Genomic DNA, 22,816 nt, shown 5'->3' on the forward strand with positions numbered 1-22,816 from the left:
TGACCCATAAGTATTTGGAAGTGTATTTACCAATTTCCAAACTGTTGCTGATTTTTTGTTTATCTTATTGTAAGAACAAACTCCCCTACATTAACAAAAGGAAAACTGTTTTTTCCTCCACTGCTCACACCAACATTTCTGGCCACCAAATATGTGGGTTTTTTTTTTTTTTTTCCTACAGTGATTCAATTCAGTTCTCTGGTAGACACCAACTGTATGTCCTACAATTCAATTCAATTCTGACGCTGTCTACCCTGAGTTAGCACAGACCCTATGGGTTATGGTCTCAGTCCTACAAGACTGCTTTCCACTTCAGACACCAATTGCGTGTGGTGGATCCCCAGGTTACCCACAACCTCTGTCCGACTTGGCTACAAATCAGAGGTTCCCATGACCCCTTTCTCAGGTTCTATCATTTGTTAGAATGGTGCACACAACTCATGAAAACAGTTTCTTTACAAGATTATTGGCCTATTAAAGAATACAGTTCAGGAACAGTGAGATGGAAGATGTGGGTAGGGCAAGGTATGGGGGAAAGGGCCCTGGGCTTCCATGCCCTTTTTGGGTATGCCGCCTTCTCAACATCTTCCATGTGCTCATCAACCCAGAATCCCATCGAACCCCATCCTTTTGGGTTTTTATGGAGGCTCCATTATGCACACATGATTAATTCATTGGTCACTGGTGATGAACTCAACCTTCAGCCCATGTCTTTTGTTTAAAAGTTCATTTTTTTCTCATATTAATATAAGGACTCCAGGTTTTTTTAAATTAGTATTTGCAAAATATGACTTCTTTCATACTTTTACTTTCAACATTTCTGTGTGCTTATGCTGTTAATAGCATATAGTTGAGTTTTCTTTTCTTTTATTCAGACATTTTTTTTTCTCTTAAGAAAGTCTTTGGTCTGCATGAATTTGGTCAGTCATATATTTGGGTATCTGTGTGCTGTCTACTTGGCCTATCCATTCTATGCTTCTTTCTCTCCTATCTTTCTTTTTCCTCTCTTCCTTTCTTTTGTGTTGATCAAAACTTTTTTTTTTTTTTTTTGAGACAGGATCTCACTCTGTTGCCCAGTCTGGAGTCTAGGGGCACAAACACAGCTCACTGCAGCCTCAACCTCCTTTGCTCAAGCAATACTCCCACCTCAGCCTCCTGAGTAGCTGGGACTACAGGTGTACACCACCACACCTAGCTAATTTTTTTTTTAATTTTTTGTAGAGATGAGATCTCAGTACTTTGCCCAGGCTGTTCTTGAACTCCTGGGGTCAAATGATCCTCATGCCTTGGCCTTCCAAAGTGTTGGGATTACAGGTGTGAGCCACCATGCCTGGACTCAAAACATTTTTTATGATTCCATATTTTCCTCTATTAATTTTGAAATTACATACCCTTTTGAAATTTTTTCAGTGGTTACCTAAAGATTAAAACAATCCTTAGTTTATTGAAGTTTGATATTTAATTGATATGTTTACCCTCTTCTTGGACAATGCAAGAGCTTTAGATTCTCTTCACCTATCTTTAACCTCCACAAGACATTACTGTTCTATGTAGTCACTGTTACTTAGATATGCCCATATATTTGACCTTTTCATTGATTTTCATTCCTTCCTGCACCCCTCACTTTCTAGATAGAAGTAACTTTATCTGAATAACACCCTTTGTTTTGTTTTATTTTATTTTTAGAGACAGGGTTTTGCTCTGTCACCCAGGCTACAATGCAGTGGCAGTATAATAGCTCACTATAACCTCAAACTTCTAGGCTCAAACTTTCCTTCCACCTCAGATTCTGGAGTAGCTAGGACTACAGGTGCATACCACCGCACCTGGCTAATTAAAAAAATGTTTTTGTAGAGATGAGATCTCGTTATGTTTCCCAAGGCTGGTCTTGAACTCCTAGCCTCAAGTGATCTTCCTGCCTTGACCACCCAAAGCATTGGGATTTCAGGTGTGAGCCACCATACCTGGCCAAGAAGACTCTTTTAGAATTTACTTTAGTGAGGAGTCATCTATGACAAACTTTACTTTTGTTTATCTGAAAATGTCTTTATTTTGCCTTTGTTTTTGTAGATTTTTTTCTTGTTTTTTTTTTTAAGAGATGGGGTCTCTCTGTGTTTTCCGGGTTGAAGTGCGGTAGTTATTTATAGGTGTAGTCCTAATGCACTGCAGCCTTTAGACTCCCGGACTCAGGTGATCCTCCTGCCTTAGCCACCGGAGGAGCTGGGCCTACAAGTGGATGCCACTCTTCCTGGTTACTTCTAGGATACTTTTATGCGAGTATAATTCTAGGGTGCAGTTATTTTCTTTCAGTATTTTACAACGTTATTTATTGTCTTCTGGCTTCTTCCATTTTTTTCTGGTGATCAGCTGTTAGTCTAATTGCTACTCCTTTAAAGGCAACCTGCCATTTTTCTCTTTTAAGGTTTCTAGATTTGTACTGGTATGCCTAAGAGTATTTTTTAAATCTTTATCATTGAAAAAAATCTTTATATTCTGGCCAAGTGTGGCAGTGCACGCCTGATAATCCTAGCACTTTGGGAGGCCGAGGCAGGCGGATCACTTGAGGCCAGAAGTTCAAGACCAGCCTGGCCAACATGGCGAAATCCAGTCTCTATTAAAAATGCATAAATTAGCCAGACGTGTTGGCACATGCCTGTAATCTCAGCTACTTGGGAAGCCAAGGCAGGAGAATCGCTTGAGCCTGGGAGGTGGAGGTTGCAATGAGCCAAGATTACACCACTGCACTCTAGCCTGGGCGACAGAGTGAGATCCTGTCTAAAAAAAAAAAAAAAAAAAAAAAAAATCTTTATCACCTATTCATGCTTTTATTCATTTTGTAGGATTTCTTGACTCTGTGGCATGATGTCTTTTGTCAGTTTTGGAAAACTATTACCCATTATGTCTTCAGATTTTAATTTTTCTCTCATTTTTTTTTCTGGAACTCCAGTTATACATTTGATAGACCATACGCATATCATCTCTGACTCTTAACATTTTCTCTTAATCCTTTTGTCTCTATATGCTTTATGCTGGATATTTTCTTTTGACTTACCTTACATACTTTTCATACTTTTCTTTCTGTTCCTCAGATTGTGTAATCTCAATTGACCTATCTCTAAATTCACTGATTTTTTTCTTCTGTCTGCTCAAATCTGCTATCATGTCTACTGAATTTTTTTTCAATTATTGAATTTTTCAACTCCAAAATTTCTATTTGATTCGTTAAAAATTTTAAATCTTTATTGGTATTCTTTATTTGGTGAGACATTGTTCTCATATTTACATTAAGTTCTACTGACATAGTATCCTTTAGTTTTTTGAACATATTTAAAATAGGCAATTTAAAGTTGCTTAGTATCTCCAACATCAGGGCTTCCCTCAGAGACAATGTCCACTGTTTGCATTTTGCCCCTTGTATATAGGTCATACTTTCTTGTATCTTTGTATGTCTTGTAATTTTTTGTTGAAGCCTGGACATTTTAGATTATATAATGTGTTATCTCTGGAAATCAGATTCTTCTCCTCGCCAGGGATTTATTGATGTTGTTTTGATTATTTGTTTAGTCACTTCTCTGAACTAATTTTCCCGAGTCTATGTTATTGTGCATGGCCACTAATGTCTTTGCTTGGTTTGTTTAGTGGTCAATTCATACTAGACAGACGTTTTAGCAAAAGCACAAATTATTACATACTAGACTTTTGAATAACTACTGTGTTAGTAGAAATTATATTATTAAATCCATACATGTTAAGGTTCTACTGTAGTATTATAGCTAATTCCTTTGATTTTCTAGGTATTTAGTTATATCAGTAATGATTTTTAGGAGTCTGATTCTAATATTTATTCCCTGGTTTTTCACACAAATTGTTTACAATTTAGAATTATTATAAAAATAGTGCTTTGTATTGTGTATGCAGAGAATTCTATTTGTAGAGAATCAGAATTTTTTTCATACTAAGAGATTATTCCGAGACAACAATAAATGTTATATTAAGAGAAAATGTATTTATGCAAAGATATCATTAGTGTTTTTATTATTAGTTTTTTTCCTTAACCCTTAATGAATAATTGGGTAGATACTTTATTCTTTATATTAATTGATGGCTCATGGCTTATTTTTGGGGTTAATAAGGGAAGTTTTCTCATAGGTATATAATTTTAGGGTTTTCTTTTAAATCAACTTAGTATTTAGTTTAAAAAGCATTTGTAATGAAGGGAATTATCTGTCTTAATTTGTCTTTTAAATAGCTGATCTGAATTTTTCTGTGGGCCACTAGGTAAATATTTCACAGAAATAGTTTTTATATCAAATTTATTAAAATAAGATATTTATTTATTTATTTATTTTTTATTCTTTAAGTTCTAGGGTACATGTGCACAACGTGCAGGTTTGTTACATATGTATACACGCACCATGTTGCTGTGCTGCACCTATTAACTCGTCATTTACATTAGGTATATCTCCTAATGCTATCCCTCCCCCCGCTTCCCACCCCATGACAGGCCCCAGTGTGTTATGTTCCCCTTCCTGTGTCCATGTGTTCTCATTGTTCAATTCCCACCTATGAGTGAGAACATGTGGTGTTTGGTTTTTTTTGTCCTTGCGATAGTTTGCTTGAAATAAGATAAATTTTATCTGGCAGAGTTTTCCCCCTAACGACATGAGAATATTAGCTTTGAATTTTATAACAGTTAATTAAGATTTATGATGTGAAAATTATTTTTTTCTGATGCTTGTAGCAAGTACTGTGAAATTTTCTTAAAAAAAAAAAACCACTGTGTGGTTCTTTTAAATTAAATGAGCTATAAAGAAAATATGTTTATATTTTCTAAAAGTTCATATATATTAAATGTTTGTATATATTTTCTTATTTTTCCTAACTTTATCACCTTAAATTATTTAATTAAAAAACTTCAAATACGCTTCTTTGAGTCAAGTAATGCCGTTGTTTGATATCATTGTGTCATTGTTTTGGTAAATCATTATTCAAGTATGCTGGTGGGGGTGGGGAGATACTGGCAATTTCAGATATTCGGGAATTCAGAAAGATTAGTATCATAAGCATAACATAGCCTTTGGAGAATGTGTGGAAGGCAGGAGATAGAGAAACAAAAGTGAGCAAAGTACGTAAAACTTAAACACAGATAATTGCTGGTAATGTACTACAAGAAGTAGAATTTATTCCAAGAATACAAAGATTTTTGTACATCAGAAAATTAACAGAACTTTTCCAATTAGAAAAAAATTTTAAACCACATTATTATATGTTGAAAAAGTATTTTATAAAATGGTATAGCAATTAAAAACATCATTAAGGCTGGGTGTGGTGGCTCATGCCTGTAATCCCGGCATTTTGGGAGGCCAAGGTAGGAGGATCACGAGGTCAGCACTTCGAGACCAGACTGGCCAATATGGTGAAACCCTGTCTCTACAAAAAAAAATTTTTTATGGCTGAATAATATTCTGTTGTGCCACATTTTGTTGGTCTGTTCTTCCTTTGATGGGCATTTGGGTTATTTGCATTTTTAATCTGTGAATAATGCCGTAGTGAACATTGGAATATGAGTATCTTTGAGTTTTTTCATTTCTTTTGGGTATATAGGAGTGGGATTTCTGGGTCATATGGTAATTTTATGTTTAACTTTTTGATGAATTAACAAACTGTTTTCCACAGTGGCTGCACACTTAATATTCTTTCTGTCATGGCATGAGGGTTCCAGTTTCTCCACATCCTTGCCAACAGTTGTGATTTTCTTTGTTTTTTTAAAATTATAGTAGGTGTGAAGTGGTATCTCATTGTGGTTTTGACTTACTTTTCCCTAATGATTAGTGATATTGAGGATCTTTTCATTAATGATCGTTTTATGTCTTTGGAGAAATGCCTGTTCTAGTCCCTTACCTATTTTTGAATTGGATTGCTTGTGTTTTTGTCATTCACTTGGAGGAGTTATTTATATGTTCTGGATATTAATCTCTTATCAGATATGTGATTTGCAAATGTTTTCTCCCATAATAGGGGTTGTCTTTTCACTCCATGGTCATGAGGATTTACTCCTATGTTTTCTTCTAAGAGTTATGGTTTTAACTCTTACATTTAGGTTGTTGATCCATTTGGAGTAAGTATTTGCATGTGGTATGAAGGAAGGGTCCAAATTCATTCTTTTGCATGTGGAAATCTAATTTCCCTAGCACTGTTTTTTGAAGAGACTATTCTTTCTCTACTGAATGGACTTGACACCCTTGCGTTACTTATAGATTTTTAGATTTCATTCATGTTCCTGGTTCATAACAGAAAGGATGACTAATCCCTTATCAGTAAATGATAAAGATAAATGATGAAGATAGTAGATATTTTCTAAATTAAATTTTTTATTTTTTACTAAAATGATACAAATGTATGGGCTGCTATAAATTTACAGTTAACTGATTTTTTAAAAGAACTATTTCTTTAGTTTCATTTTTTAAGTTTTTGTTCACTGTTCTGTCGTATAGGATTTTAGTTTTTATACAGTGTTTTATTAATCAGCTTTAAATTGATGCACATGGAATACAGGGTCGTGTCCTGAGTGTCTTCTATTCGAAATGGTTCCCCTTAAGCCCAAACAAATTCTGAAACATTTTTTTATCTCCAGGTTTCCATGGAAATCATGTTACTTTTATACTCTCCAGTCACTCCTCAGTGGATTCAAGGTTTTCTGTTCAGACTAGACATGGAACGAGTGTGATACAATTTTTTTGTTAACAAAACATCTATTTCTAGTGTAAGAAAAACAGTTATGGGTACTAAACCTCAAATTGGTTAGAGATTATTTTTTAATGAAAAATGTTTCTTCTTATAATTTATAGAGCTAGTAATTACTAGAACTTGTGAACAATATGACAGCAGCAGCAGGGCGCGGTGACTCACTCCTGTAATCCCAGCACTTTGGGAGGCCAGGGCAAGAGGATCTCTTGTGGCCAGAGATTGGAGACCAGCCTGGGCAACATAGTGAGAACTTGTCTCTAAAAAAAAGAATTAAAAAATAGCCAGACATGGTGACATGTAGTCCTAGTGAGGCAGGAGAATCACTTGACCCTGGGAGTTGTTTGAGGTTACAGTGAACTGCTAATGCACCACTGCACTCCAGCCTGGGTGACAGAGCAAGACCCTGTCTATGAAAAAAAAAGAGCAGTTATTTTCTAAATTAAACGTTTTACTTTAAAATAATTGTAGATTTACCTGCAGTTGTAAGGAATAGCCAGGCGCCGTGGCTCATGCCTGTAATCCCAGCCCTTTGGGAGGCTGATGTCGGCGGGTCACCGGGAAGTCGGGGTTCAAGACCAACCTGGCCAACGTGGAGAAACCTGTCTCTACTAAAAATACAAAAATTAGCTGGCACACGCCTGTAATCCCAGCTCCTCAGGAGGCTGAGAGAGGAGAATTGCTTGAACCTGGGAGGCAGAGATTGCATTGAGCTGAGATCTTTCCATTGCATTCCAGCCTGGGCGACAGAGTGAGACTCTGTCTCAAAAAAAAATAAATAAATAAAATAAACAAAAAATAAAACAAAAAAAGGAATAATATAGAGAGATCTTGTGTATATTTGGGTTCCCCCAGTGGTAATCTCTTACAAAACTGTATAGTATAATATCACAATCAGGATATTAACATTGATAACAGTTGAGATACTGGACATTTCCATCACCACAAGGATTCCTTGGTTTGCCTTTTTATAGCAGTACCCCCTTCCCTCTCATGCCTGCTCCCTTGTTAACCCCTGATAATAACTGCTAATCCATTTGAAAAATTTTATCACTTCAAGAATGTTATATAAATGAGTTGTACAGTATGTAACCTTTTGGGATTGGCTTTTTAAATTTTGCATAATTCTCACAGGACTCATCCAGGTTGTCGTGTATCAATATTTGTTGCTTGTTATTGCGTGTATTCCATGGTATGGTTATACCACTGTTTGTTTAACCATTCACCCTTTGAAGGACAGCTGAATTGTTTCCAATTTGTGCTATTTTGAATAAAGTTGTGAAAAATATTAGTGTACAGGGTTTTGTATAAACATAATTTTTTATTTCTCTAGGGCAAATGTCCGGGAGTGCAATTGCCAGCTCATGTTTTAATTGCATGTTAATTTATAAAGGAAGTGCCAACTCTTTTCCATTTTACATTCCCACCAGCAATGTATAAGTAATTCAGTTTCTCCTCATCCTTACCAGCATTTGGTCTTGTCACTATTTTTAATGTTATTTATTTATTTATTTATTATGGGGACAGAGTCTCACTCTGTCACTCAGGCTGGCATGCAGTGGCGTGATCATGACTCACTGCAACCTCTGCCTCCTGGGTTCAAACAATTCTTATGCCTCAGCTGCCTGAGTACCTGGGATTACAGTTGCATGCCATGACCCCTGGCTAATTTTTGTATTTTTTGTAGAGACTGGGTTTCACCATGTTGCCCAGGCTGATCTCAAACTCCTGGCCTCAAGTGATCGGCCCTCTTTGGCCTCCCGAAGTGCTGGGATTACAGGTGTGAGATAATGTGCCTGGCTTTATGTTAGCTATTTTGATAAGTATATAGAGGTATCTCATTGTAGTTTTTTAAAATAATTTTTATTTATTTGTATAAATTTATCGAGTATAGGTGTGGTTTTGTTACATACCTAGATTGCTTAGTGGTGAAGTCAGGGCTTTTAGAATATCTATCACCTGAATAACATACATTGTACTCATTGAGTGATTTTCATTTCTGTAATGGCTCATCTTGTTAATCAGCTTTTCATGTACTTATTTGCTATTTGCATGTCTTTGGTGAAATATCTCTTCATGTCTTTTGGCTGTCTTCAATTGGATGTGTGTGTGTGTGTGTGTGTTGGGTTTTGAGAGTTCGCTATATATTCTAGCCTTTGTCAGATACGTGGTTTGAAAATGTATTCTCCCAGTCTATAGTTTTTGTTTGTTTGTTTGTTTGTTTGTATTTTGAGACAGAGTTTCGCTCTTGTTGCCAGGCTGGAGTGCAGTGGCCTGATCTCAGCTCACTGCAACCTCCCCGTCCCGGGTTCAAGCGATTCTCCTGCCTCAGCCTCCCCAGTAGCTGGGATTACAGGCATGTGCCGCCATGCCTGGCTAATTTTTTATATTTTCAGTAGAGACGGGATTTCACCATTTTGACCAGGCTCATCTTGAACTCCTCACCTCAGGTGATCCGCCTGCCTTGGCCTCCCAAAGTGCTTGGATTACAGGTGTAAGGCACTGTATAGTTTGTATTTTTAATCCTCTTAACAGGACTTTTTATAAAGCAAAAGTTTTTAATATTGATGAAGTCCAATTTATTGTTTTATTCTTTTTCTTTTTTTTCAAGGCAGAGTCTTGCTCCATTGCCCAGTCTGGAGTTCAGTGGTGTGATCATAGCTAACTGCAGTCTTAAACTCCTGGGCTCAAGAAATCCTCCTGCCTCAGCCTCCTGAGTAGCTGGGACTGCAGGCACATGCCACCATGTCTGGCTAATTTAAAATTTTTTTTATAGAGATGAGGTCTTATGATGTTGCCCAGGCAGAAGTTTTACTTTTATTGATGGTGTGTTTAATTTCTGTCAACAAATATTTATTCATTAATCATTAAGTACTAAGTATAGTATGCTGGTTGCTTGATATTTGAGTCTGGGTTAAATTCTGTGTACCCCATGTACACAAAAGTCAGTTCATCTGTAAATACAAGGTGTTGTTAGAATCATGTGTGACTGTTTGTATTAGTCCATTTTGTATTGCTATAAAGGAATACTTGAGACTGAGTAGTATAAAGAAAAGATGTTTGTTTATTTGGCTCACAGTTCTGCAGGCTGTGCAAGAAGCATAGCACTGGCATCTGCTTGGCTTCTGATGAGGCCTCAGGAAGCTTTTACTCTTAGGGGAAGGTGAAGCAGGATCAGGTGTGTCACATGGCAAGAGTGGAAATGAGAGAGGGGTGTAGGAGCTTTTTAAAACAACCAGCTCTTACATGAACGAATTAAGTAGAACTCCCTCATTACCATGGGGAGGGCACCAACCCTTCATGAGGCATCTACCCTCATGACCCAGATACCTCTCGAGGCCCCATCTCCAACATTGGGGGTAACATTTCAACATGAGATTTGGAGGGGACAGATATCCAAACCATGTCACTGGAATTTTTTTATCCATTGCATATTGAACTTAGTTAAAATTTTTATTGCGCTCTGAATAATGAATGCTCATAATAAACGATGTATGTGCAATAGTATGTAATGCAAGTATTTTTATACTAAAAAATATATTTTTTCTTCCAGGGTTCTGTGGTTTGAATATGATGTGTTCCCACCAGAAGTCATGTTGAGGCATGGTCCCCAATGTGGCAGTGTTGGGAGGTAGTACCTTTAAGAGATGAGTTAGGTCTTTAAGGTGGATTAATGTCTTTCTTGTGAGACTGCATTAGCTTTTGTGAGAGCCGGTTGTTATAAAGCAGGTCAGCCTCCTTTTCCCCTGTCTCTTTCAAATGTGCCTGCTTGACCTTCTGGTCTCTGCCATGAGTTGAAGCATCACGAGGCCCTCAACAGATGGGCCACCTGGTCTTGGACTTCCCAGCCTTCACAGCTGTGAGCCAAAATAAACCTTTCTTCTTTATAAATTATCCAGTCCCAAGTATTCTGTTATAGCAACAGAAAATGGACTAAGACAAAATTGGTACTGAGAGAGTGGAGTTGTTGCTATAACAATACTTGAAAATGTAGAAGCAGCTTGAAAGTGAATAATAGATTGTAGAGGGAAGAATTTGCAGGAGCAGGCTAGAAAAAGCCTGTATTGCCATGAACAGAGCGTTAAGGGTAATTCTGGTGAAGACACCAAGAAATCCCTAGGACTAGGGGAATCTGGAACTTCTTTGAGATTACATAAGTGGTCATGAGCAGAATATTGATAGAAATGTGGACAGTAAAGACCATTCTGATGAGATTTCAGAGGTAAATGAGGAATATCTTGTTGGGTACTGGAATAAAGGCTATTCTTGTTAGTAGCAAAGAGCTTGGCTGCAATGTGTCCATGCCCTAGGTCTTTATGGAAGGTGGAATTTAAGAATGACAAACTAGGCCGGGCGCGGTGGGTCATACCTGTAATCCCAGCACTTTGGGAGTCTGAGGCAGGCAGATCACGAGGTCAGGAGTTCAAGATCAGCCTGGGCAAGATGGTGAAACCCCATCTGTACTAAAAATACAAAAAAAGTTAGCCGGGTATGGCGGTGGGCGCCTGTAATCCCAGCTACTTGGGAGGCTGAGGCAGAGAATTGCTTAAACCCAGGAGGCAGAGGATGCAGTGAGCCGAGATCGCGCCACTGCACTCCAGCCTGGGCCACAGAGTGGAACTCCATCTCAAAAAAAAAAAAAAAAAGAATGACAAACTAGGATTTCTGGTGGAAGAAATCTAAGTAGCAAAGTGCTCAAGATGCTGTGTAGCTACTTTTGGCCACTTACAGTGAGCTATGGGAGCAAAGGGATGATTTAAAGATATAATTTATAATTAAAAGGGAAGCAGAGCATAAACATTTCAAAAATTCCCAGCCTGGCCATGTAAAGAATGAAAAAGAATGTTTGGAAAGACAAAACAAGAGTGTGACCTGATGACCAGTTACTAAAGAGATTAGCATGAATAAGGAGCCAGGTGCTAGTCATCAAATTCATGGGGAAATGGTCCCCAAGGCATTTGAGAGACCTTGGGGGCTGTACCTCCCATCACAGGCCCAGAGGCTGAGGAGGGCAGAATGGCTTTAGGAGATGGGCTACTACCCAGGACTTCAGGTGTCTACTCCTTGCATGCCAGTGTGGTCCTGCTTGGCTGCACCAGCTGTGTGGCTCAAGTGGCCCCAGGTGCAGCTTGACTCACCTCTCCAAAAGGTACATGCCATAGATTGTGGCAGCAACATGCTGTGGTTCAAGTGAGCCTAGATGTGGCTTGTGCCACAGCTCCAGAGGACGCATGCAGTAAGCCTGGCAGTGTCTGTGTGGTGCTAATTCTGCAGGTGTGCAGAATGCAAGAGGTGTGGAAGAGTGCTTTTCTTCAAGATTTCAAAGAATGTTGTAGAAAGCCCACAGGCCCAAGCAAAAACTTGCCATGGGGTGGAGCCACCACAGAGGTTCCCCACAAGGGCAATGCCTATGAGGGACTTGGAAGTGGGGCTGCTGCTGCAGCCACTGGCAGCATGCAACGCTGGCCCAGGAAAGCTGTAAGCACCAGTGTACAACTTTATCCTGTGAGAACGGTTATGTGGGCTGAGCCCAGCAAAGTCATGGGAGCTGGGTTGCCTGAGGCCTTGGGAGCTCACCCCTGCCCTGTTACCTAGAGTGTCCAGGTGATGGCACATAGAGCGAAAGATTATTTTGTGTGTGTATGTGTGTGTGTATGTGTGTATTTTTTTAAGACATGAGGTCTAGCTATGTTGCCCAGACTAGACTCGAACTCCTGGGCCCAAACAATTCTTGCACTTCAGCCTCCCACGTAGCTGAGACTACAGGAATATGCCATTGTGCCTGTCCCTGGCCGAAAGATTATTCTGGAGTTGTAAGATGCAATGTCTGCTTTGTTCAGTTTGGGACTTGCTTGGGGCTGATTACTCCTTAATTTTTGCTTCTCTCCTTTTTGGCGTGGGAATATTTACCTGCTGCCTGTCCCATTACTGTATCTTTGAAGTAGATAACCTGTTTTGATTTCACAGGCTTACAGGAGGATGTTAGAGTTTTGAGTTTGTGCTGAAATGAAACATCTTTCAAGAAGTATCAAAATGTGGCCTTATAACAGAAAATAAGGATTCTGATTTGGTGGCAGAGGATACTGTGCTATAAAATAAAATGTGACTGGAGAGTGAACTAAGTGCTAAGAACTTTGAAATTGCATTTGAAACAAATCTGAACTGACTGGTTTTGTTTATATTCCACAAATTTGTAGCAATTCTGTAATAGTGCTTCTCATCAGATAGACACATGTATTCACATTCATGTGTTCATATCTATTTTCATTCATCCTTTTTTATTGTTGTTTTAATATTAGGGTTTTACTAACTTTACAAGATGAATTGTGATAATTTCTGTATTTTGTGGTGCTTCTTTATCATATAAATTATTTATTCCTTGAAAGTTTAATAGAACTGTTACCAGAAAGGGGGTCCCGATCCAGAGCCCAAGAGAGGGTTTTTGGATCCCGTGCAAGAAATAATTCGGGGCTAGTCCATAGATTAGAGTGAAAGCGAATTTATTAAGAAAGTAAAGGAATAAAGAATGGCTACTCCTCAGAGCAGCCCTGAGGGCTGCTGGTTGCTCAATTTTATGGTTATTTCTTGATTATATGCTAGACAAAGGGTGGATTATTTATGCCTCTCCTTTTTAGACCATATAGGGTAACATCCTGTCATTGCCATGACATTCGTAAACTGTCTTGGCACTGGTGGGCATGTAGCAGTGAGGATGCCCAGAGGTCACTCTCATCGCCATCTTGGTTTTAGTGGGTTTGGGCCGGCATCTTTACTGCACCCTGTTTTGTCAGCATGGTCTTTATGACCTGTATCTTGTGCTGATCTCCTATCTCATTCTGTGATTAAGAATGCCCTAACTTACTGGGAATGCAGCCCAGTAGGTCTCGGCCTTATTTTACCCAGCCCCTATTCAAGATGGAGTATACACACATTTGCATGTGTTCTGTATTTCACAGAGGAAAAGGACTTTTATGTGCATTACCTAATTTAATCTGTGTAGCAAATACATGAGAGACTTTATAGGTGAGATATTAAATGTATTGCCCAAGATTATACAGCTAGTAGGAATAGAAGCCATTGAATTCTCACTGTATGTATATTGCTGTCCCTGAATAAATGAGACAGTTGAGTGGAATTAAGTCTAAACTGAGACCTGGAAACTGTCTTTTCTTTGAAGTAGTGACTCAGATGTTAGAGATTTTAAGTTGCTAAGGATTATACCAGAGCAACAAGTAGCCAAAAATTTGGTGGCTTTTTGTGCTAGAGTTGAGAAATACTTTGAGAAATTTGTGTAAGTTTTTGCTCTTTGATTTTTTCTTGTTTTTCATAGAAACATATTAAATATGTCAGTTTCCTGTATGTTTTATTATTTGAAAAATCACCCTATTAGACATTAAATGTAAACTAAACTAATTACCATTAGTATTTCTCCATGGCTTTCCTCCTTATTAACTGTGTGTTAATACAGTTGATGGTAATTTTTTTTTTAAGTATGCTGTAGAACATTGGTCTCAATCATTTTAACCTGCTTATATGTTCATACAATATTTACTGAAAATGTTAGGGATTCCCTACTAGAGTGGCACATGTGATGATTAGAAGTTGGTGAATGAAGTTTCATAATGTCTTCCAGTTGTGGACGCCTTCTTCATTTTTACTATCTTTGGGTAGAATCTTTGGAGATGGGTAAGTAGGGAGAGAGGGTTGGAAGGTAGAATGGAATGAGAAATAGTGAAGGCTATTGAAGAATTTCAGCAATGAGGTGCCAAATACAGTCTTTAAATAAGAGATCACGGGGCAGGCATGGTAGCTCACGCCTGTAATCCCAGCACTTTGGGAGGCTGAGGTGGGCGGATCACATGAGGCCAGGAGTTTAAGACAAGCCTGGGCGACGTGGCGAAATTTCATCTCTACTAAAAATTAAAAAATTAGCTGAGTGTGGTGGCACACATCTGTAATCCCAGCTACTTGGGAGGCTGAGGCATGAGAATCGCTTGAACCTGGGAGGTTGAGGCTGCAGTGAGCCGTGATTGCACCACTGCACTCCAGCCTGGGTGACAGAGTGAGACCCTATCTCAAAAATAAAATAAAATAAATAAAATAAAATAAAATAAAATAAGTAAAAAAAAATAAAAATAAAATAAAATAAAATAAAATATCAACATGAGTTGGTTAGGTACCTATGTCCTTCCATGATTCTGTAATATCTGTTGCTGGTGACCTTTGACTTCGTATCCTGTATATCTCCCTTTTATTTTTGTTCATTCCTTTAAGCAACATTAACCTCCTCCTACTCGAGGACTCCTATGCATGCTGCTCCCTATGCCTAGAATGTTAGTTAGCTCCCTTACTTCATTGATATTTCTAATCAGAAATCACCTTCTCGGTGAAGTCTTTCCTTGCCACCAGATCTAAGACTCTAACCCCTTCTTCATGTCACCTTTTTATTTTGTCCTCCCTTTTAAATTTTGTCTCTGTAGCGATTATCATTATTCATCTTATATGTCTTGCTTTTCTGCTTTATTATCTGTCTTTCCTACTAGAGTACAAGTTTCATGTAAGTCCATTCTCTTTTACACTGCTGTATCCTCAGTACCTGCCCGGCACATAGCAAGTACTTAGTAATATTTGTTTTATGAATGAAAACATTCTTTATGACATTTTAAGGATGATAACTCTGGCATCAGTGTATAGAATAGACTGCAGTGAGGAAATACTAATTAAGAGACAATGAAAAGGCTCAAGAAGTGACAGTAGGAATAAAGAGACAGAGGATACACAAGGAAGACATTTTTGAGGTAGACTATATAAGATTTGTTTACTAGAGTGGCTGGGAAGTGAAAAGAATGGGAAGAAATAATTTGTTCTGAAATTTCTGGTTAGAGAGACTGGCACACTGGTACCTTGCATTGTTCCAGGCTCATATTGGATATTCAGTGATCATATATTAAATGAATAACTATTCAGAGATAAAATGTTAACTTTTTGCACTAAATTTTGCTTTCAAATGTAATTTATTTAGCTCTGTGGTTTATTTCCATACTCTGAATCTTTGTAAATTACTCTTATTCCAACTTTAGGATTATGCTTCCCCAGGACCTCAGAACAATTTTAAATGTTACAAGCCTTTTTAGCACTGTACTGCAATATTTTAGCCTAAAGATTTATTCCCTGATCATCTACTTTCATAGGTTGGTACTTTCAAAGTTTGCTGCATCCCTCCATGTTGGTAAAGAAGGAAGACAGAAAGCTATGTAAGGCTTATGCAGTCAGCACAAGTTGTTTTGTGACTAATTCTTTCCCATTTAAAGGAAGTTCATTTTCATTCTATTTAGTTTCTTCCTATCCTCAACTTGTACAAGGCACTTGAAATTTAAAATAGTGGTTTCTTAGTACTGATTGAAGTTTCCCTGGTAAAACTACTTTCATAAATGATCAATTCACATTTTAACAACAAATTTTTTAAAGTATTAAGTTAAACAATTTAAACTGGTTTAGTTTGGATGCTATTGCTGAAGATCGGTTACTGTAAAAATCCAAGTGTATATCAGTATGCCACTTATAATTCTACATTCATAAATTTGAGAGTGTGCAACGAAGAAAAAGAAATATTGAGTAATAGACTGATTTTTGATTCTTTAAAAAAGGGATTTAAATAATGAGTTAAATATATGATTTTGTCCTTAATACGCTATTTTTCATAGGTATATTTTGATATAGAACAATGTTTGTGCCAAATTAAAATGATAAATTATTTTAATACTGTCAAAATTTTCATCTGAATATATTTAGATTTTTGTTTTCTTAGAGAACTTTATTTCAAAGAAAAAAAACCTCTTGATAACAGATTTGTGCTTTTGCAAATTTATGGTATTAGTCTATACCATCTCATCGTCTCCTTATGATAATATAATTATGCTTCTGTTTTTTTGAGATATATGGGAATTTTAATACAAACCCATACATGTACTCATAATAGTGAAAAGTTAATGATAGAACCAAGAAATGAGTGCGATATTAAAGGGAGAGCAAATGATAGTTTTAAAATTGGTATGATACAGCAATCATAGACTCTTTGTCCTCAAGGGTCTCTAGAATACATTTCTATAAACGGGAAGCATCTTTCTTACATATTTTATTCCTTATGTTAAAGAAACTCAATAACCAAAAATTTGACCTTAAAAACAAGTTCCGCACTCCCCCACCTCATTCCATTTTCATAGAATTTTTTTCTATTCTATTCTGATTTTATTTGACTCCCCAGAGAAAATAGGTTAACTTACTTTTTTCCAGATTTAAAGTGCTCTGACCTAGAGTCATGATTCTTTGATTTGTCACTAAAAATCTTGCCATCAGAAGTCCCGGTTCTTTAGAGGAGCCCCAAATGGATCTTTAATACCTTACCGAGATGGAAAATAAGCTGGTCATGTCTGTAAACCAAGAATGAACAAGGTAGGGTTTGTTTTTTCCTTTAATATTAATTTTTAAATATTTCACTTGTGTTATATTGAAGGAACAAGTAACATTGAAAATGTTGTCTTTGTTATTAGAATGAGACAGAATGTTTTGCCTGTATAGGGGAAGTAAAACTTTACTTCTACTCTCAGGGTCTCCAGCTGGACCTGAGAATTAAATTGACATAAGACAGATTAATAGGGGAAAAGCATACAGATTTTTACATGTATGCCTCCACAGGGAAATGATGACCCAGACATATATGTACTAAGTTGGACAAAGAGTAGTAAATTGTAAAAACATAAAAAGACACAGGGGCTTGGGCTAGGGCAGTTAATCATGGAGAAATGGCTAGGAAGATAAGGGCTTGTCTTACAAGGTTGGTTGGTTCAGATTTGCCTCAACTCCCCATCTCGGGTGATAAGAATATTTCTTTTCTCCAGGTACAGGAAGGACAGCTTTTACATTGGAGTTTCATCTCCACTTTTCAGGAAGAAAAAGGAAAGTCAGAGTGCCCTTCTTGGATCTGCTGGTTTTCAAGTGCCTTTAGTTCAAAATAATCCTTATGCCAAAGTTACATGTTTTGGGGTAGCATATTCTGCCATCTTTCATATGGTAACTCCATGGCTCAATAACTTTCTACTGAAATGTCTTTTATAAAACTACTTCATATGTTCTCAGGCCAGTGTTGTTGTTAAAAGAAAAAAAGGGAAAAAGGAAAACAATTACTTCATGTAGTCAGTAGGATATATCAGTGAAATAATATTGATAAAAAGATATATGATAAAGATATAATACTAATTTTATTTATACAAAAAATGGTTTTACTATTTTACAGGAGCCTATGGTATTGAAGTATCCTTATGTATTTGAAGATTTAAACTTGGAAAAAAATACTTTGTTCATCTCTTCATACAGTTGATTCAGATTCAGCATACATTTATTAAATGTTTATTATGCACCATGTTAAGTACTTTAACCAGAGTTATCCTCATATATTACACAGCCTACATTAGCTTGAAATGTGTATAAAAATTTGAAAATTTTGGGATTATTTCCTTTTTGCTCACTAAAGATTTTATTTTTGGACTCCATAGTTTTGATTAGGAAAGAACTTGGTAAATAATATTTATAATTATTGTAAAGCTGCTTAGCCAGTAGTCTGTGCCAGACCAAGAGTGTTACTTGGAACAGAAATATATCTCTTATCCATTTTGTATCCTTGGTCTATAGCATAATGTTTTATAATACATATTTGTTAAATGGCATAAATTTTCTGAGAAAGTCATAACATTATTCTGGTCTTATGTTTTGTGATTTAAAAAAATTAGATATAACTAGTTTTCAATCATTTTGAAATAATTTACAAACCCTTTAGAACAGTGCTGTTCAGTACAACTTTCTCTGATGATAGGTATATTTTATAAATCTGTGTTGTCTTATACTGTAATGGAAAGAACTTATGGCTGCCTCCAATTTTGGTTCATTAATTCACTCCACAGAGATTTTTTAGTGCTTACTGTATATCAGAAATTGTGATTCATGATGGAGATATTTCCTAGTCTCAGGGAGCTCAAAGTCTAATAAAGGAGAGAGATTTCTAAACCAACAGCAACAATATACTTGGAGGATAGGCTGGGAGGAGAGGAGAATGCAAGTTGAATTGTGAAGGACAAGTTAATAGTGGTCCAAATAGAGAAAGCAGCATTTGCTAGTAGATGGAGAGAGGAGACTGTTTGGTTCATTCCAGTAACTGCAGTAATTCTTTCTATTTCTGGTACCTAGGGTGAGTAAGAAAGTTGCTAAAAAGAATGGACAGTTAATCACAGTAATCACTCATCAGTTAATGACATGCTTTGTGTGCCATGCTAAAGACTTTGCATTATATCCTTAAAGCTGCAAGTGAGCCACTGCAGGGTTTTAAACTGGTAAGTAAAAATCATTTTAACATCTAAGCTTAGTCCTTGTGACCCCATATTTATTAAACTTGAACTTTTTAGAGGAAATATGAACTTTATGTTAAAATTTGAATTTGATTAGATCCCGTAGAGTCTCCTCCCTGGTCAGTTTTGTTATTGTGGTAGTTAGGATGGTTAGAATTACTAGAGATACAATTTAAAATACTGAGACATTGAAGGGGATTTATACATTCATATAACTAAGAATTCCAGCAGTAGAACGATTACAGGTAAATTAATTCTGAAGCTCAACAGCATCACCAAAGACTCAATTTCTTTCTCTCTGCCATTTTCAGTGTATTGTTTATTGTTCTCAGGTTTGTCCTTACATAGCTGCAAGAGGACTGCAGTACCTTCAACTTTTACATCCATACACAGCATTGTTCATAGACTACTAGAACAACTAATCCCTTCTTGGGTCCCTTTTTAAGTTAAGGGGAACTTTCCAGACAGACACCCCATGCCACCCCCCACCCCCCGATTCACCTCACATCCAGTTGGCCAGGTTATATCACTTAACCTTTCTTAAGCCAATTAATGAAATTGCAAATGTTGTTATTGAGATTCATTTACTAATCAAAGTTCAACCCCTGAGAACCAGCCTCCCTTGAAGCAAATACCTAAAATAAAGTCAGCGTTCTTTTAGCATGAAATAAAGGATTGGATAGGCAACTAGTGGAGTCTGCCACTTTGTTTTTCTAACCTAGTTTTGGGTTTTTTTTAATCTTAAAAATTAGCAGTCTTTCTCATACCAAGAGTTAGAAGGACAAGCCCAAATTTGCCTAAGATAGGAAAGACAAGAACACCTTAAGTTTGTTAATAATCCAAATATTTTGATAAGAAGTTTGCAGAAATGTGGAGCTGTTGTAGTATAAATTAATCTTTCTGAGGCTTACCACTTCGAAGATCTTAAATGACATGGTTCTTGACTGCAAAGCTGAGGACTGGGCCCCAAACTGTAGGATTTTAGTATCAGAGGCCTGCCTGGGAAACCAACCAGCAGATCATCCCAGAAGATAGATTTCTATGATTGTTCTTGACCGGGGGAATTCTCTTCTGGAATAGGAGTGGATGGGAGATTTGCTCCTATTTAATTTTTTTCCTAAATGTATAATTTTAATGACATAAATCTTTTTTGTACCTGAAAGAGGTCAGGTTTTTCCAAACTCAAGTATTAGAAACATATTTGTCTACTTTTTTGTTGTCACCTTTCATCCTAACCACAGAAGGCTTGGCTGGGGAATGTTCTTTGGGAGAAAGAGAATATTGAAGAAAAAATGATTTTTTTCAAAGTAAAGCCTGGCTATACTATTTGCTTCAAAAATTTACACCACACTTCATGATCTTAGCTCTGGTATTATTCATATACTAGTCACTATAGTCACTTCTTTACTCAGAATATTGTGTTACTTTGCTGTTCTACTTTGTTTCCATTTTAAAAAATGGTCAGACCATTCAGTTTTCCTTTCTGTTAAGCTTCCAGTGGATTCATGCTCTAAGGATGAGGTACTATTAGATACTTCTTTCCTTCCTTTCTGTGTTGTTTTTCCATCCCTGATTATAGGGTGAGCACTTAATGTGGACCAAGTAGAGTATTGGGGGACACAGCTTACTTAGAAATAAAAGAGATAGTCTTTGCCAGATTATACTGCCTGTAATAAATAAACCAGTATTACTAAAATATAGTATGAGAAGTATTGTGATGAACCTTCTACATGGAGTACTAAGGGAGTTCCAAGGGAAGGACTCAATCTCAGACTGGAGGGAAATGGAACAATTCTTGGAGGAGGTGGTGACTATCACCAAGCCTACATAGCAGTTAGCCACTTTGAGAAATGGGGAAGAGGACATTTCAGGCACAGAGTACAGCAAGTGTAAAGACGAAGTTGTGAGAAAACTTGACACATTTTGTGAACTATATATAGGTAGTTTGGTACTGTGGTGGTTCACTCCCATTTCTTATATCTATTTCTTTCTGCAAATCTATTTCATTCTCTTGCAACCTTGCACATTTGTTTTAGTTCAAATAGTAGAACATAGCTACCAACAACTGAGTTTTGTATGTTATAGTCCAGGCACCCAGAGAAGGATACTGATTCAGTTCTTTTGTTTTCACATCCATAAGCTCATGGGTAGGTCAACTCCGGTCTTATTTAGGTCTGGTGTCCACCCTTTGACAAGTCAGTTACACTTTGGACTAGGGTGTGGCTGAGGTTTGTGATCATCTCAGCTTGGGTTAGCTGCCTATCCCAGTGCAAATCATCTATGGTAGAGGGAGGGAGTAAATTAGTATGGGAGTGAGAGTTTTTAAAGGGCACTTCCCAGAAAGGGGCGTATGTGACTCTGAGTAGGCAAAATGACATGCCATCTGTAGGAGCTATTGCAGCAGCATCCAGGCAAGAGATAATGAGGGTCTGAACTAAGAGCGTGGTGGTGGTATGGAGAAAAGAATCGACTGAACTACATGATTGATTGGGTGTAGGTAAAATGAAGGAAGAGCCTTAGTCTTACTTTTTAATTTACTTAACAAAAATACTTATCAAGTGCTTGCTAGAGCTACTGGAGATACAGCAGTGCTATATATCAGATTACTAAAAGAACAACTTGTTCTATACTCACACATTCTGACACCAGATGTGTTCCGTTAAACAATTCTCCAACTCTTCCAAAACCAACTGAGTATCCTACAATTTAATTCTGATGACCAGGAGTTAGTTAGACCCCACAGGTTGAGGACTAGTCCCACAAGACGCCCCCTACTTAGACACTAATTGCCAAGTCTAGACCCTTGTACTTCTTCTGACCTACAAGTTATAATTTCTAGGTGCCCATGGCTCCCTCCTTGGGTTCAGTAATTTGTCGGAACAGCTCACAGAAATCAGGAAGACACTTAACATTTGCCAGTTTATTATAAAGGATATTACAGAGAATCTATATGAACAGCCAGATGAAGAAGTACATAGGATAAGATCTGAGCATGGGAACTCTGCTCCTGTGGAATTGGGGTGCCCCACTCTCCTGACATGAGGTTCACTGACCCAGCAGCTCTGTCAACCCCATTGTTTAGAGTTTTTATGGAAGCTTCATTATGTAGGCATGATTGATGAAATCATTGGCCATTGGTGATTGAGCTCAATCTCCAGTCCTTTTCCGTTCCTCAGAAGTTGGGGTGGGTGGAGCTGAAAGTTTCCCCTGATTTGATGATTGGTTCCTCTGGCAGTCATCCCCCATCCTGAAGCTATTCTGGGGCTTTCAGCCACCAGTAATCTCATTAACATACAAAAAGACACTCTTATCTCTCCTGGTAGTAAAATACCAAGGCTCTTAGTAGCTCTTGTGTCTATTACTGGGTGACTGAGATCAAATATTATAATAAAAGATGCCCTTATCATCCCAACACTATAAGGGTTTGAGGAAACTATAAGGGTTTTAGAAGCTCTGTGTCAGGAACTGGGGGTGGGAGGCAGAACCAAATGGATGTTTCCTATGTCATAATGATATAACTAAACTTACATTCAAGGACAACACCATGTTTATAAAGGAAGTTTCTGGGTTAAGTGACTGGGTGAATGATGGTGCTCTTCATTTGAGGTTTGGGGGGAAATGTAATGAATTCATTTTATGAAATGTGAAATTTGAGGTGATGATGGGTTATCCAG

General features: G+C 37.4%; 1 protein-coding gene across 10 annotated transcripts in view; it reads left to right on the forward strand.

Annotated features, from left to right (window-relative positions):
* The window catches only part of TANC2 (tetratricopeptide repeat, ankyrin repeat and coiled-coil containing 2), a 471,963-nt gene that overhangs the window by 55,169 nt on the left and 393,978 nt on the right, over positions 1-22,816 (forward strand). For 2 of the 10 annotated variants that reach the window (XM_063799159.1, XM_063799160.1), the window contains exon 2: positions 17,038-19,127. The exons of the other annotated variants lie outside the window; for them this stretch is intronic. The gene's annotated coding sequence lies outside the window, so the exon portion shown is untranslated. The remainder of the gene's footprint in view (positions 1-17,037; positions 19,128-22,816) is intronic. 10 annotated transcript variants of the gene reach the window in all.

Source organism: Pan troglodytes, chromosome 19 (genome assembly GCF_028858775.2).
Source record: "Pan troglodytes isolate AG18354 chromosome 19, NHGRI_mPanTro3-v2.0_pri, whole genome shotgun sequence".
NCBI lineage: Eukaryota > Metazoa > Chordata > Mammalia > Primates > Hominidae > Pan > Pan troglodytes.